General features: G+C 30.7%; 1 pseudogene across 1 annotated transcript; it reads left to right on the plus strand.

Moving 5' to 3' along the window:
- The first annotated feature begins 1,151 nt into the window (after positions 1-1,151).
- LOC143233397 (leucine-rich repeat-containing protein 58-like) lies at positions 1,152-12,853 on the plus strand (annotated as a pseudogene). The gene is made up of 5 exons (XR_013018118.1): positions 1,152-1,303; positions 6,164-6,782; positions 8,328-8,544; positions 9,867-10,056; positions 11,879-12,853. The product of XR_013018118.1 is annotated as a leucine-rich repeat-containing protein 58-like (transcript).
- The last annotated feature ends 5,678 nt before the right edge of the window (positions 12,854-18,531 follow it).

The raw sequence follows: 18,531 nt of genomic DNA on the forward strand, positions 1-18,531 counted from the left end.
GGCCATTATTACAGTTTAGTAAAAAGATGGCTTGCTTTGATAATTGGCGAATTAAAACCTGTCGTTATTATTAGCAAAATATAATCATTCATAAAATAGATATTTAACTTTATATGTTAATAATTCTTTAGGTACTGCATTTAAATATAATTTGAAATGAAACTTATAATATTTCATAGAATTTACTAATAACATGATTTACATTATGGATTGATCAACATTGCAATTTATTTACAGCTCCGTGATGGGCGGAGTACAGATAGCCCATTGTGTAGCTTTATGCATCATTACAAACAAACAAACAGGTGGAAAACGAAATTTTATAATATGTGTTAGAAACAACGTGATCCTAAAGAAAAAACAAACATATCATTAGTTACGCATGCTTCACAGTTGTTCAAAACTCCAACATCAGTGTTAAAACCTCAAAAGTCAATTCGCAGTATTATAACTACAAAACAAAACAAGCCATCTATTAACTAGGCGTTTTTGTTACTTATTTGTTGTTAAGCTCAAAGCAATACAATTGGTTATCTGTGCTCTGGCTGCTGTGGGTATTGAAACACGATATTCAGTGTCATGAATCCTCAGACTTATTGCTAAGCCACAAGGGAACGAAGAGATCTTCAAATACCCACAAAATTCGTTAGTTTTGTAGCTAAGCACATAGCTACGCAATAGGCCATCCGTGCTCACGTTTTATCTTACATTTTATTATATAGTTCTAGATTAAATATTTATTTTTCTGAATTTTTGGTTTACCAAAACCTGTCATTCAGTAGCTGATTTTGATTTTTGACTTAAGAATATTGTGAATTAACATTTTTGTTATTGTAACGCTGATGATGGGATATTTACAAAATCTGAAACATCTGTAATTAAAGATTTAACTAGTGTTACTGTGATTCTCAGTTTTCAATAATTGTTATTATTTATTTGCATTTCTTATATCAAAACTATCAAAAAAATCCGCATGCATCCTTAAATATCCGATATATCAGTGATTCTGCTGTTAAATTCACTTATAACATGGGCATGAGAAACGCGAAAGAAATCAGGTTACAACCTCATATATGTGTATAAAAATGATTTCATCAAATGAAATGGAAAATTTATTTAAATACAAATTTATTAGCCTAATATTAATAACCTTTCAAGTTGCTCTGGGGCCTCACTTGTCGTAGGAGTGTTAAACGTCTGAACAATTTGTTGAGTGATGGGAATGATGAGCAAGCGTGATTTGTGGGACGATGAAAGTGCCATTAGTTGCATTTTGTTGTATCATTCGTGTGTGTAAGGAATCGTATGTACTGTTTTACAAATGGTTATATTTATTTTCTTCACAACTGTAATCATAGATTGAATTATTTACAATTATAAATTATATTTGATTATTCAGTCGTCAGAGATGTTATTATTAAATGTTGTTAATTTTGTTAACCTATTCGTGTGTTAAGCCTAATTGATATGACTAAAATGTTAGAACTACTCTACCCGCAATAGTTAATGCGATGAGTTAGCGATAGTTAACTTTGTGATAACGAAAGTTAAAATTTGTGAATACATAACTGTATAATACATACACACACGTACACACAATTTAAAAAAAAATGTTTTTCGAAATAACTTGTACTCTCAGTAACAGGCTTAATAAAGTTAATTATAATAATGGTGTTAAAACTTGAGAACTGGAATTTATATTACTAGTCAAGTGTTTAGACATAACTGACTTTCTTAATGAGTGGTTAAAGACTTAGTTTATTATTAGTAATGCTAACAGTAACCTAATATGATTAAACTGGTGCTAGTAGTAGTAAATTAGATATGTATTTAACTTGTTTTCCAATATATGTCAATTCTTTGCGACTTAAATACTAGAGTGAACACTGACAATGAAAGATTGTTGAACTGTTCAGTATTTGTTTAAGTTAATTAGATTTTTACACTTAAATTACTTGTGTATTTATATTACTTCAGTACTGGATGCAAATACTAATTTACTATGAAACATAATTCTTGTACAATAGAAGGTGACAATTTATTTCTTTCAATTTCTGGATATTACTGATTCAAGAAGTGAATAAGTTACATTAAATAATAGTTTGCCTTTTCAGTCTAGTATAAATAAAAGTCATTAAAATTTTTATTACACACAAATGTTTAGATATATTTATAGAAATGCACAAGCAAAGAAGACATTTCATTACATGTGAATGTTGATTAGATCCAAGGACACTTCTGATTGGTAATGTATGAAATAAGGGTGAATAGTATTAGAATTGTAAGTTTGACACTGTAGAGATATTTCTACATTATTGTGTTGTTTTGATGGGGTTTTTTGTTTTTAGTTTTCTATAAGTAGAGGGACTCTGTTAAACAAACACTAAACAGGTTGAAGTTCTGTTCTCTTCTTATTGAACTGGTACTAATATAATGTTGCTGTGCATGTAGTTAAGATAGAACTTGTGGAACTGTTTTTTTTCATGTTGCAGGATTACAAAGGTACTGTCAGTGTAAGATTTCCAGTGTTTGGTATAAGAGAAGATGAAATCAGGACTGTTAGTTCAGATTTTTCCATGAAACTTTCACTTGAAAGCAGTGAGAATAGAGAATCCTGTGTTGTATGTTGAAAATCAGAACCCTGAAATTAGAAATATGACTTATTGGTGTATGTCAGTATTAATTCTGTTTGGTGAGCGATTAGAACAGTTATTATTTTCTGTCTGGTAACATTTGGTGCATTTGAAACTGGAATATTGGAAAAAGTGTTCTTTACATAAATTACAACAGATTCAAGAGCCATATTTGAGTGGAAATTTATAGGGAAGGGACTTCTTACATTTCAGTACAGGAATTTGGAAAGACAGAGATGTGTTATGAAACAATAGAATTATGAGTTGCCAATTACTTGTACATTTCTTTTAATTACTAAAATTGAAAAATAAATTAAACTTTGTTGTGTTTGTTTCTTTGTATTACAAGTGAAACAACTAATATAATGACTGTGTTAAGTTTTTATTTTGTCATAGAATCTGGTTTCAGTGAGTGGAGACACATGTTGAATCTAGCAATAAACTTTAGGCTAAGCATTGTATACACTTACGATTAATCAAATGTAATGAACTTTCCTTTTACATTTGTCTCTTATACATATCTGTGTATTGATTTATTATTTTTTATCATCTTGTCATTTTAATTATTGGTCATAATTAAATAGTACCACAGTTGGTTTTATTAATCTTCTGTTTTTAATATAATATTAAGTTTTTATAATATTATAAAATAAATATAATATTATATTTATAATATTTATTATAATATTTAGTTATTTTTGAATCTCAAGTGTTAAATAACAGTTGCTGGAAAGTAGTAATATTCAAATCATTAAGTGAGATGGGGCATTACATGAAACAGTTATGTACTTGGTGTTTAGTTACATTTTATACTTGGAACTTATGTTAATAGTGTTGCTGTTTGTTTTTTGTTTACAAATGTAAAAGTTATGGGTGAATAAAATTTAAATACATGTTGTGTACATGTAGTCCCTCGAGCGAACACTAACAGGCAAAATTAATGACAGTCAAATCTAAAGAGGTTCAAACGGTCCAATTCATTAAACTTGTTATATTAGTGTGCAGAATGGGCAAAAAGTCTGGGTGCCCATTTTATATTAAGTTCATGTTAAAAAAGTTAGTTTTTTGTATTTTAGTAATGACTGTAGCAAAGGAACAATACGAAACTAATGCTTTGAAACAAAAAAAATAATTGAAAGGTTTGTTGAGGTCAGCTGTAATATGCTAAGGAAGATGTCACATCACACTTGGAGATGTATCATTCTATGTCATGAAAATGAAGGCCATCAGACATTTTGAATTATTAATCAAATTTTTTATTAGTCTGTGTCAGTAAATGTCAACATGTTATAAATTATTTCATATATGTTGTTTTTATCTGATGGTAGAGGGTGCCGAGACATATCGTGTATTTTAACACTAGCACTTTAGGCTTGTTTAGTCATAGAAGTATTTCCCAAATATTCCAGGAAGCCAGAAATATGAAAAAACAACTAAGTGTGAAAATCAGCCAACACCCAAGGGCTATGAACAGTTATAATAAATATTATTCTGGTCTTGCAGTGTTTTAACTACACAAGTCATTCATTGAGCACAGGATGTAAAGTCTGTAAATACCTTTAGGAGACAGACTTATTGTATAGCCTGTACTGTGTAATGATGTTAAACATTATTTGGTAGCTATTTATCTTTATTAAAACATATTGGGGACAAGTCCTAGAGTCAGTGTACAAAATTGAGTTTACGTTATATTCATCTCACAACAAACCTTCACAGTTAGATAAGACAACCTCATTCCAACGTTACACCTGTCTTCTGTTAGGTACATTTTTCATTAATTTTAAAATTTACAGTATACCTTCACAGCTGGCCTTGCACAATTGTGTTTAAGCTGTCCACCTGTCTACTACTGAGCACGTTTGCAAGCATCATCTCAATTTGCAACTGGGTGAAGTATTTCTCATTACTCCTTCAAATTTACAACTAATTGCTATGTTAATTACCAAGTGTGATATGCACTAAGAATATTCCAACCATTTTGCAGTACCACCATGCATGGAGACTCAAGAGTACATAAAGATGGTTGCCATTTATGTTTGGCCACAATGGGAACAGCAAGGCTACTGTGAAATGTTGCACCCATGAATAATTTTCGGGCAATGTGATGCCAAATGTAACATCACATGACTGGGCATGGCTAACATGTGATGTTTTCTTGCATCAATTTTTAACATGCTCAACAATCTATAAGATATATTTTTTTCAACTTTGCATAATATATGACATTTTATAATCCAGCAAATGCTTAGACACCTAATTTACCCACCTGGTCTGTGTGTGCTTTTGTTTTTTTGGAACATTTTCTCTGAGTACGTGGCAAGGTTGTGAATTAATTTTCATTGTTATGTGTGTGACTTGAAGCACTGTTTCTATAGAATATGATTTGAATTTCACATGCACTTGTGTATTTCACAACAGGTACACTGCTGGGACAGCAGTAAGTCTTTGGATTTACAATGCTAAAATCAGGGGTTTGATTCCCCTTGGTGGAGACAGCAAATAGTCTCATGTGGCTCTACTGAAAACATACATATTTTACAACAGTGCACAAAGTATTTGTAGTATCTGACTTGGAAATGAAATGAATTGTGTTTTTTATATGCCACGTGATTAAAATGTCTGTGGTTTTCAAGTCCGTACAATATGTTTTGTTTATGATATACAGAAGCAGATGAAAAGAAATCACTGAATGTGTCATGTCCAACATGCTTAATATTTTAAAAATATCTTTGTTTTATATAAAGTTACAAAACATGAACTTTTGTTATACAATGCTATATGAAAATAACTTTTATCTTATTATAATATGGTAAGTACAACTAAAGATATTGTATAGTGTTATACAGGTACTGTTAATGTATGTAGCAGAGTACGACTAAAAATATTGTATAGTGTTATACAGGTACTGTTAATGTATGTAGCAGAGTACGACTAAAGATATTGTATAGTGTTATACAGGTACTGTTAATGTATGTAGCAGAGTACGACTAAAGATATTGTATAGTGTTATACAGGTACTGTTAATGTATGTAGCAGAGCACGACTAAAGATATTGTATAGTGTTATACAGGTACTGTTAATGTATGTAGCAGAGCAACGACTAAAGATACGACTAAAGATATTGTATAGTGTTATACAGGTACTGTTAATGTATGTAGCAGAGTACGACTAAAGATATTGTATAGTGTTATACAGGTACTGTTAATGTATGTAGCAGAGTACGACTAAAGATATTGTATAGTGTTATACAGGTACTGTTAATGTATGTAGCAGAGTACGACTAAAGATATTGTATAGTGTTATACAGGTACTGTTAATGTATGTAGCAGAGTACGACTAAAGATATTGTATAGTGTTATATAGGTACTGTTAATATATGTAGCAGAGTACGACTAAAGATATTGTACAGTGTTATACAGGTACTGTTAATGTATGTAGCAAAATGTACAGTAATGAACCATTATACATGAATAATTTGTACACAGAATTATATACATGTCCTTATGTCGTATATTTTTCACTGTTTGTAGGTTGTGAAAAGGTGTTTTATTTCACCAGATAAGACGAACAAAAGGCTTGATTTATTTTAATGATGGCTAGTATTAATCGTGATCACCTTCGAGAACAAAGAACTTCTGCAGCTGTTCTAAGTGAAAGTGCAAGAAGTATTGAGGATCATGCTTGGTCAGTGGATTCTGTATTAGATTTATCCTACATGGACCTTGATGTTGTGAGCTTGGCAGAAAACCTGGTAAACATGGACAATGATGAATGTGTCCCTGGGTCTGTTAAAAACTCTCTACAGTTACTTTACCTACATCATAACAGATTAGATGATCTTCCACAGACTATTTGTTATTTCTGGAACCTGCGTTTATTAGACATTAGTAATAATCAGATGACGGAGCTACCAAATTGTATAGTGCAACTTGTGAACCTTAATTCATTGATAGCCAGGGGGAACAATTTGAATGAGGATTCCTTTCCCAAAGATTTTGGTAACTTACTATCTCTTGAAGTTTTGAATGTAAGTGGAAATATTTTGAAACTTATACCTCATCAGGTGATGAACTTAGAAGGTTTAAAGTCACTGTATCTGGGGGGAAATCGTATTGAAGAGATTTCACATGACATATGGAAATTAGAAAGGTAATACCTATACCTGTTAAATTATCTTTTTGTATATACACACACAGGTAATTTTACGCGTTTCTGATTAGTTGTCAGTGCTGAGTTACTTTTTTTTTTTTAAAGGTTTGTTAAGAAACAAGTGATAATACAGGCTTATAGTTTGTTTATCTGATGTATAGAGACCTAATATGTACACTTACATTCACTGAAAATCCATGTCAAAATACTAATTTAACTTTTACAATGCTAACATACTTGTTCCTATTAAAAATCGTTTTAATAAATTATCAGGTAATGTTGCAGTCATATGCATAACAATTTCCATATTACTTTATAAAGACTGCTATTAACTTTGAAATATATATTTACATATTTCATGAGTGAAATGAGATGTTTATTATATACCTTAGTACATAAGTACAAATATATATTTAATCCTGCATGCTTATGAACTTGTATATTGTGTGGATAATATCCTGTAACTGTTTTAGTACTATAATAATTATTCACTGTGTATTTTCTTTTGACAATCATTTGGCTGTTTGTAATACTTTCATAGTGGTTTAAAAGGTGATCTGCTATTTGTTTTAACAGCTGAGACTTGATTGGTTTTTATAGGCTGGAAGTACAGTGGTTTAAAAGGTGTTCTGTTATTTGTTTTAACAGCTGAGACTTGATTGGTTTTTATAGGCTGGAAGTACAGTGGTTTAAAAGGTGTTCTGTTATTTGTTTTAACAGCTGAGACTTGATTGGTTTTTATAGGCTGGAAGTACAGTGGTTTAAAAGGTGTTGTGTTATTTGTTTTAACAGCTGAGACTTGATTGGTTTTTATAGGCTGGAAGTACAGTGGTTTAAAAGGTGTTCTGCTATTTGTTTTAACAGCTGAGACTTGATTGGTTTTTATAGGCTGGAAGTACAGTGGTTTAAAAGGTGTTCTGCTATTTGTTTTAACAGCTGAGACTTGATTGGTTTTTATAGGCTGGAAGTACAGTGGTTTTTGAGACTTGAAAGGTGATCTGCTATTTGTTTTAACAGCTGAGACTTGACTGGTTTTTATAGGCTGGAAGTACAGTGGTTTAAAAGGTGTTGTGTTATTTGTTTTAACAGCTGAGACTTGATTGGTTTTTATAGGCTGGAAGTACAGTGGTTTAAAAGGTGTTGTGTTATTTGTTTTAACAGCTGAGACTTGATTGGTTTTTATAGGCTGGAAGTACAGTGGTTTAAAAGGTGTTCTGCTATTTGTTTTAACAGCTGAGACTTGATTGGTTTTTATAGGCTGGAAGTACAGTGGTTTAAAAGGTGTTGTGTTATTTGTTTTAACAGCTGAGACTTGATTGGTTTTTATAGGCTGGAAGTACAGTGGTTTAAAAGGTGTTGTGTTATTTGTTTTAACAGCTGAGACTTGATTGGTTTTTATAGGCTGGAAGTACAGTGGTTTAAAAGGTGTTCTGTTATTTGTTTTAACAGCTGAGACTTGATTGGTTTTTATAGGCTGGAAGTACAGTGGTTTAAAAGGTGTTCTGTTATTTGTTTTAACAGCTGAGACTTGATTGGTTTTTATAGGCTGGAAGTGCTATATCTTGCAGGAAATAATTTACAAGAAATTCCGGCAGAGGTTGGAAGGCTTCAAAATTTGCAAGCCTTGGTTTTGTGTGAAAATCATTTACACAGTCTTCCGCCTTCAATATCAAATCTTCGATGTCTTCGATCCTTAGCACTTCATAAAAATAACCTTACCACACTTCCTCCAGAGATTGTGACATTAGGTGGTCTTGTAGAGGTAAGCTTTTACAGCAGAGTTACAGTTTAGTATAATCTCAATATATAATATTGACTTCTTCCAGACCACTGAGAAATTGTAAGGTGTAAAATATAAATCAGTGTTAGGTTTCAAAATAAAATAATTCCAACCGTATTTCAACAGTAATATTGTATATTGATATTTTGCTATTTTATAACATTTATTTAGTATAATTCACACTGAAAAATTAAAAACAACATTCAAACATATTTCTGCAAAGTTCTAAGGAAACGTCTGTAAACAACACACTTCTAAATTTTTAAAAATATTACACTCATTGAAAAGCACAGGTTGATATTTAATAATAAACTATCATTCTTTAAGGGTATGATTATTATTGTTGTAATATTTTCCTTTTATTTCACATAATTTACCAAATATAGCTTACATTTGTAATATTTTATGATTTTTGTAAATGTCCTCTGAACATTTTAATAAAGATGTCCTTTGAAAATAATTAGAAGCAAAATTTAACTGTGATAAATAATTTATTTTTTAAACACTTGTATGAGAAAGTGATAAGACCTGGTTTAGACAGAGAATAACACATTGTAATAAGTTTAGAAACTTTACAAACAAACCACAAATTGAGGAAGTGTTTGATAGTTTGTTTAGAAAAGAAGTCTGAACTTGACTGTTTAATGTGAAGTTCATTTATTTAAATAATGTAATTACAGTGTCTGGAGCTGTAATATTATAACAGAAATTCCCAGTTTACTGCAGAGTAAATTCTAATTGTGAATCTGTTGATTAATTTAATTTTTCTGTGATATTGTTTTTGGCAATAGTTTTTTTCTTTCTTAAAATATGAAATTTTATTAAAACTGTTTTGTGTGAGATATGTGTTAACTTTTTATGGCTGTCTCTAGTGGCTTATAAATAATCATAGAAGTTTGAATTTAATTATTAAAAATTCAGAATAGTCTGTTAAATAGCTAAAAAAATTGAACTCGTTGAAACAGTGGTGGAATAAATTATTAAGCTTATTAGTTTTCTTACTTATTATATCTTATGATGGTTTTAGGGTTTTATTTCAGAATTGAATTATAACCAAATTCTCCTTAAACTTGACTTTATGCTGACAAAATGTTTGTTATATCAATATTTCTACATACTATTAAGTCTTCATTAAAAATTGAATTACATGTTTTACTTCATTTTCTCTGACTTTACATGTTTAATTCATTACTGTTTTAATAAAAGTTATTTTAAATGAGTGCATGGAAAGATACGTTTCTAGCAATATACATGTTAGAATTTTCTTTTAAAACGTTAAGAATATTTTAAATTTAATTTTATAGTTGAGTCTGAGAGACAATCCTTTGGTAGTTCGATTTGTAAGAGAAATGACTTATGATCCACCATCTCTCTTGGAACTCTCAGCTCGTTGTATTAAGATCACCCGTGTAACGTATAGAAAAAGTGATCTCCCAGCAAATTTGTTTAACTACTTGGCTTTGGCTCAGAGGTGTGTCAACCCAAAGTGCAAAGGTAAGCCAGTAAGTTTTATATATGCAAATATATGTACAAACACACAGTAGCAGCTACAGTGTATTAGCATGATAACTTGTATCTGGACGGACAGTAGTATGTGCCAAAAAATTGAAACATATAAATTTTAATTGGTACCTAAACATATTTCTGTAACTATATAGTCCTGTGAATTGAATATATAAATCATATATCCTCATTTATAAGTCTGTGTGTGTGTGTGTATTTGAAATTATCAGCTATTGCTGCTGTAGATAAGTTTTAGATATTAATTTTTCAAATAAATATATAACAGGCTTCACAAATAGTATGACTGTTAGCAGATGTATTTAATCAAAACTGTTTGTAATGGTATTATTCTAAGGCCAACAATGTCAAAAGAGATTCCAATCAGGACTTCAGCTGTTAAAAATAAAGAATCATAGTGATTGGAAACTCACCATCTATTCACAGGATTTTTATACATTGAGCAGTATTGTTATAAACAAGTAAAAGACATGGCAATCGAGCTAAGCTAGTCGTTTAAGATTTATGGAAACTAGAATACCCATCCTTTGTATGGAACACTGAGGTATTGTAACAGGTACATCATGGGTATTTATGGAAAATTGAACATTTGTGTGTAAATTAATACAACAGTTATATATGAGAGCTAGGAGAGACAAACAAAAGATTATCTTGCTAGGTGAGTCAATATTCACTCTCTTTTGTTGTGTGTCTATGGAGACAGCCTATGAGAGCTTTGGTCTAATTGGAAGGGATACATGCTGTGACAAATGCCAAATTTTGTTGGTCTAATCATTGAGCCAAAAAACACTGATAGTTGATTGTTGTGGTAAGTACTTTAAAACACTAGTTGAGAATGTTCTTTTAGTTTATATATCGTTATATCTACTACAACAACTGCTACTGGACTGTCCTTTATCCTCACATCTGTATTTGTTAATAATGTAATTGATTATTTCAGTATATGTACACATAATTTGTTTCACTTACTGCCACAAGTTCTACGCATAATGTGCAGTTGCTACACTGAAAGGTAAATCTTATTTTTAGTTATAGTTAAGAATGAAGCCAAGCCTAGTGGATATATTGTTGATGGGAAAATCAGCCTAACTACACTACAAGTGACTATTTGTGATATTATTGGTTTTTAAAGTAATTTTGGTGATGATAAAGAATTTTAATACTTAAAACCCTAAAGTTATAACTATTTGAGAGGACTTCATTAAGTGAAGAATGACCAAGGTGGTATGTATTGAGACTGGTGTGAACTGCTTGTTTTGTTAGTGACTTGAAATCTATTCATCATATGTACATTTTCAACTATGTATGATTCATGAGACAGAAATATGCTTCACTTTGTGTAATGGAGATGCTTTGAAGATTAGGTTTAACAATTCATATTGATAAATAGTATGAGTATCAGAGTATCTTTATTAAAACAGCAATGAATGATCATTTGAAAGAGACTGGTAGTTGTCTCTTTGGATGTGACCTAAGCTGAGAGAGGTGTTTTTTAGCATGTGTATATTTATGTTCTTTTTTTAAAGTTTTGTTTTATTATCCCTCAAGGGTGTCCTACACACAGTACAGTACCAATTGCTGATCTTGACTCGTAAGGTTTGAATAACTACATTAATTATTTTATACATTTGCGAGTGCCCTGATATCCAGTTGTATGTCTCCCTATATTACCAATCATACATGTGTATATGTAGACTACTTGAGTATTTGCTATCTTTAATTTTTTCATTCGTCATGAAAAACCAATTTTTCATGTTTCATGTTTGTTAAAATGTTTGTGTTTACTTTCTGACAGGTGTTTATTTTGATGCCAGAATTGAACATATTAAGTTTGTGGATTTTTGTGGTAAATATCGCCTGCCTCTTCTACAATATCTGTGTTCACCATCCTGTACCAGTCGGCCAACTTATGTTTCTTCTTCTAGCAGTTCTGAGGTCAAGTTTCTGATGATGATGAGCAGGTAGCTGCTAGCAAACTGAAACGTGTTCTTCTGGGATGATTTATTGCTGTCAACTACAAGTTCCACTTTGTTTTTAAATCCATGTTTTGACTGTATCTCTGTATTAAGCTTGTTTGTATTTGTATAATAAGTAACTACTGAGAGATCATTTATTATACCTTTCAAGTTTAGTTTTAAAAACATTTTTTTGTTCTTATGTTACATATTAAACAGTAAGATTGACCTTTATAGGAGTTAGATATAGCTTTGTGAAACTGAACTGCTGGGGATGAGTTTGGTAGTGCAGTTTTTAGATGGTCCAGTGAGACCAATTGTTTACAAAGCCGTGGTAGTTAAGTTCATTGTTAACATACAACTTTTATAAAATATGTCAGTGTAAGGTTCATGGAAAACATCCCAGGCTTGAACCCGTATTTGTCAAGAGTTTGTGTAAAATCATTCTGAAAATTTATGAGTGAAAACCTGCTAGTCAGAAAGATATCTTTTATTATTATACATTCTTTTCATTGTAATTCTTGTTTCTTAGTTTGTATTCAGTAATAAAGAAAGAGAGAAACACAGAATAATAACTTTGATAGATTGTTTAGGCAGAGTATTCATGATTAAACTTTGTAGAGTGGACATCAACTGCCTGTTGTGGAGACACAAGTGTAGAAGACTATGTCTTCTGCCTTTCGTGGACCTGAAGACAAAAGACAGAAGACTTTCAAAGCATCATCCTCTACACTTGTGTCTCCACAACAGGCAGTTGTCGTTCACTCTACAAAGTTTCATCGCAGAATAATAACATTTATTAAAGACTGTTTTTCTTAAAACAACTTTCCATAAACATTGTGCTATTAAATATACAAGTTTGTGTATTTAAAACTTAACATATGTAGTTTAGCAGAATAGTTCACAGTGTTATAAAAGTTGTTCACTTCTGGTGTTTACAAGCAGTCACAAAAGATATAAAGTTCTAAATTTCATTTCATAACTAAAGTAAATTATTAACGATTCAAATGTAAGAACTGAAGTTGCTTTATAGAAACTGCGACAATGTATGTTCCAAATTATGCAGAGTATTTTTATAATGACTTTGAAACAAAGTTCACAATTTTTTTTATTCTATATTGAGGTTACATTTGTGATACTTAAAATCAAGAAGAGATTCAAACTCCCAGAATCACAAGCATTATCCTATGTTTAAGTTGGCTTTGTAATTACAAAGATTTTATTTAAAGTTCAAATTTTCTGTAGTGGTGTCATCTGTAAACCACCTTTGCACTTTCTAACAACTGGTCTATGTTTGTTTATGGTAAATAATAAACACCACAATTATAGTGTTACAATTATCAGAGAATTGATATTTTTATTAGGACAACATTTTTTATATGAAAAGTCAAGCAATAATTGATAAATACTTCCTTCCGAACATTAACTATTGTGTAAGTCTTGGGAACTTTACATGGTGCTCCATAGAATTTAAGGATATATATTATACTGCATTAAAATATTTTCGTAATTGACATGGATATATGTGATGGGTATGACTTGAGAAATTTATTAAAACAGTTGAACCAGAAATAAAAGTTACCTTCTTAAACTACCTCTACAACTACCAGTTAAAATAAGACTGAGGTATCTCAGTGAGATATAGCTATAAAATGCATTTATAAGGCTATAAAATATTAACCAAATTATGTATATAGAAAAATGTGCAATTTTATTATAATGACCATGTAGTACTTTATAAATATTTAGCTGTAAGACTTCTATGGCTACCTTGTTTGTGTTATAATTAACAATATTGAAGTGTGAAATGTGTTGTTTTCTGGATAGTTAGCAATGTGTATGTGGTATCTTAGAGAAGAGCAGATGGAATGAAAGTCTAACATTTATTGAGTGCTTATCTGAACATAACAGTACATTGAAAACTGGCTTTTTGGTATTTAATGAAATATCAAGGCTTGGATAGTTTTATGAAATATATAGATGTGATGTTGATGTCATATCTAGTGAATTGTTTATGTGGTGATTTGAATATTTAGGTATTAATGTTGAGCTACATGTATTTAAATGTTTAACTGTGAGTTTCATTTATAATGGAACTGAGCATTTGATTACATACTTGTGATGTTACGTACAACTTTTTACAGCTATGAGATTGATATAACAGTTATGTTTCTAAGGGTGTGTAAATAAAAGTTGGTGTAACAGTTCAGAAAATATTCTGTTCATATGGTGTACCATCAGTTCAGAAAATATTCTGTTCGTATGGTGTACCATCAGTTCAGAAAATATTCTGTTTGTATGGTGTACCATCAGTTCGGAAAATATTCTGTTCGTATGGTGTACCATCAGTTCGGAAAATATTCTGTTCGTATGGTGTACCATCAGTTCGAAAATATTCTGTTCATATGGTGTACCATATATGTAGATTTTTTTTTTAATTTGGTCACAGCATTAATTGAATAATTTTTCAGTTTAAGTTGAGTTAATGGTAAAAATGAAGACAATTACTCAACTTTCTGCCCATCAAAGAAAAAATAGAAAATGTTAAGTTTTAAAACAAATCAACAAGCTTGGATCTTACGTAAAACCAGTCATCTTTTTATATTATTCTATGCTGTTAAATTAAACTATTAAATATTATAATAGGAGTATATTAAACAAAAATCATAAAGGTGTTGTGGGTAGAATAAAAAATAGTCTACTTGTATAACAGTTTTTATGTACAGTGTATTACATACTAGCAAAGGCTTAAAACATGATGTTACAAAAGGGGAACACAGCTACTTTTTTAGTGTTTTAATCCACAATATGTGAAACCATTCATCAGATGCAAAATATACTCATGGTGTGTGTAACATTAAATGTTACTTTTATTTGGCATCAGCTCATTAATGAATCTTCCTGGACTTTTTTTAATTTTAAATATGGTTGAGAATTGGAATCTCATTTACCTTAAACTATTAAAGTTACAACAAATTAATCTTGGGACATGAAAACAAATTGACATTAAGGTTAATTGACAAAATTTAATAGGTATATTACTTTCCATCATTGTGAATAGGGTGACTTATGGCATTTTAGATTTTGTTTCCACTGTTAAAAGTGTAAAAAGTTCAAACCTTTTTGGCACTTGTTAACTTATTTCAAAATAGCAATATATAATTAAAATTAAGAATTGGTAGATGGATATGTTTGTAAAAATACTTTAACTTCAGTTTCATAAATGATGAGATTATTAAGTTTATAAACTAATTGAAGGAAGATAAAATCTTGAATTTTATAGATTGGGTGGTCAAAGCAATTTGAGATTATCAAAAGTAAACTCTAAAGTTATTACAATTTTTGTAATTTCCTCCTTACAGTTTCTGTAGATCTTCAATAACTGAAACAAGTTTGGGTTTGTTTTTTATAGTTTAAAACTAACAGTCAGTACTTTATCCACTGACATAAGTGACTGTGGAGGTACATTGAAATGAAACATTAAGAATATATTCTATAAAATTTTGTACTAGAAGAATAAACAGTGAATTAACATTAAAATGAAAGGTGTTAATTAAAAATTATAAACATTTGAAAATGTAACTAAAACAATTATCAAATGAGATAAAAGATTTAATAGAAGAAAATAATATCTTATTGGTTTTTTTCTTACATTTTTGTTTTTTGGGTGAATGATCATGGCATCTGTGTACATTTATTTTACCAGATGTGGCAAAAACTTGTTAATAAAAAACGTTTTCACCTTATTGAAGAACATTTTCATTATATTGAAGGCATCATGGTAACAGTATAATAGTATTGTTATAAATGTCAAATGTCCTATTTGATATAACCTTACTATTTCTGTTACTTAGAATATGAAATTATAAATAACTAATGAAAACCACCTTTTCAGCTTATTAAGTAATAATGAAACAACCAGTTGTTGATAATACAAATTTGTCAAGTCAGCTAAACTAATGAAGTCATTTGATTATTTTGTTTGTTTAATGTAATATCAACATAGGTTTTGAAATAAAACTTTAAAATGTTTATTAATATGGCCAGTGTTTGTTGTCAGTCAAATGTAATGACAACATTATCAGTTCTGTTCACGTACAATTGTATATTTTTTCTCAGTTCTGTTCATTAAGGTTTCTTTTTGATATTTGTGGAAACATTTTTTTGTGTAATTCTAAAAGTAAGATATATGAACAAGTTTATAATAATAATAATCAGTTTATCTGAAAAGTACATAATAATAATCAGTTGCAGTGGTCTTTCAACTACCAGGTATATTATATGCAACAAGTGGTTACCATGTGTACTTGTATCAACATGCTAATGAACACAGGTTTAATGAGTGGTCACAGCTTTGTTTTGTATATTTATCAAATTACACACAGCTTTGTTTTGCAAATTACACTATTATAAACAGTACTCAGAATGAAATGCCAACTTTACTGTATATAATTGAAATGTTTATCCGGATGACAGAATAATTATAATTAAACTTTTGTTACGGGTGGTACATTAGTGAAGTTTTTGACAACCGTGGTACATTCTGTAAGGTGCTATATTTGTAATAAACCAAAATCGAGCTATGCCCCACTTCTCTATTCAGTCTCCTACCCCTAGCCAGTGGAATGTCTAAAGGCTTACAATGTTTACAAAGTTTAATACATGTGTTTGGCACAGCACAGATAAACCCAGTTTGTAGCTCTGTACTTAAAAACGAACAAAAGTTGCCTTGTTAGGTAATCAGCATGACAATGGACCTGTTCTAGCATGCCTAGTGCTCTGTATTCAAACAATGTTCCTTGAACAGAAATATTGAATTGTTATTGAAGCATCTGTAACAATTAATTAATGTTTTATTACACAATCATAGATTATTATAACTAAAATATAATTAATGGTAAAATTAATTCGGTTTAATTGTTAAGATCATGGACATCAAAGGCAGATGGTACATTCAACTGTATTAAGAAATAAAACCTGGACCATTTTACTTTGTTTTTGATAAGTAGCAGGGATGTATGTTAAAACATAACTAAGATGTGACTAAGAATAATTTGTTCTATGTAACATCTTGTATCACAAGAACAAATTCAATTAAAATGTAAAGAAAAAGTGTTAATTACATATTTATAAGGACATTTAAATTTTAGATAAAGAATTTGAAATCAACTTCTGTTACTTAAGCTGGCTATAATGAAAGTTTTCTTGTTGTTATTAGTGTTTAGTTTGTACAGTGCTATTAATTGTTGAATGCAACACTTGTAAAAACAAAATAAGGCCTGGCATGGCCAGGTGGTTAAGGTGTTCGACTCGTAATTTCAGGGTCGCGGGTTCGAATCCCTGTCGCACCAAACATGCTCGCCCTTTCAGTACTTAGATCTGCATATTCATTATTTTAATTTATTTGCTTTCCATGTATTCTGTATGCAGCATTTTCTAAAATGTAAAAGTCACAAGTTCCATTCTCTCAGAAATGTCATTTGGTAATCATTTCCTACACCTTATATGCTTCATGATAGGTTGTTGCTCACTATGTGTTTGATATAATATGTCTTGAACTAAACTTTTATTGTGTCTCTTGTGTATGAAGGAACCATGTTTCTGTGTGCTGTGTCATCATAAAACGTATTTTTTCTAAGTCATGACACATTTATTTGGCCATTCAGCCTTATTTCTGTTTGTTTTTTTTTAACAAATATCTTAACCAGGCGATTTGTAGCCAGATATTATGTGTATGGTTCACTGTTATAAGTGCTCAGACAAACCAAAACAAAACCATGCTTCACATTGTTTATTTAGTTTGAATTTCGCACAAAGCTACACAAGGGCTATCTGCGCTAGCCGTCCCTAATTTAGTAGTGTAAGACGAGAGGGAAGGCAGCTAGTTATCACCACCCACCGCCAATTCTGGGGCTACTCTTTCACCAACAAATAGTGGGATTGACCACACATAACAACAACCCCATGGCTGAGAGTTCGAGAATGTTTGGTGTAATGGGGATTCGAACCCGCAACCCTCAGATTACGAGTCGAACGCCTTAACCCGCCGGGCCCATACTTCACATAAATGCATAAGTTGAGCATTTATATTAAAATGTCTTTCAAGCATCGCTAAGTCATCACAGTGTATGTCGTTGTGTCTGGTCATGCTCAGTCTGAAGTCTATGCATCTTGACAATAGCTCTGCGAAGTATTTCTATAACAAAAACTCTGTTGGAAAGATATCAAGTCAAAATCACAACATCTAATGTACAAGGATGACAGTTTACCAACGCCTATTTTAACAATCTCATTGTATAGAAATTCATAGCTGATTCATCCAGTAACTTCACTGATATTTCATCGTGGAACAGCATAACCACTCACTTTATTCTCCAGCGGTTTGAGGTATGTAGCAGTTGAACAAATATTTCGTAAAAGAAACTTTCAAACACGTGACTTAGGTTGTTTTTCTGAATGGAGATGAATCTTTATTATTCTGTATGATGTTGCC

Source organism: Tachypleus tridentatus, chromosome 12, assembly GCF_004210375.1.
Source record: "Tachypleus tridentatus isolate NWPU-2018 chromosome 12, ASM421037v1, whole genome shotgun sequence".
NCBI lineage: Eukaryota > Metazoa > Arthropoda > Merostomata > Xiphosura > Limulidae > Tachypleus > Tachypleus tridentatus.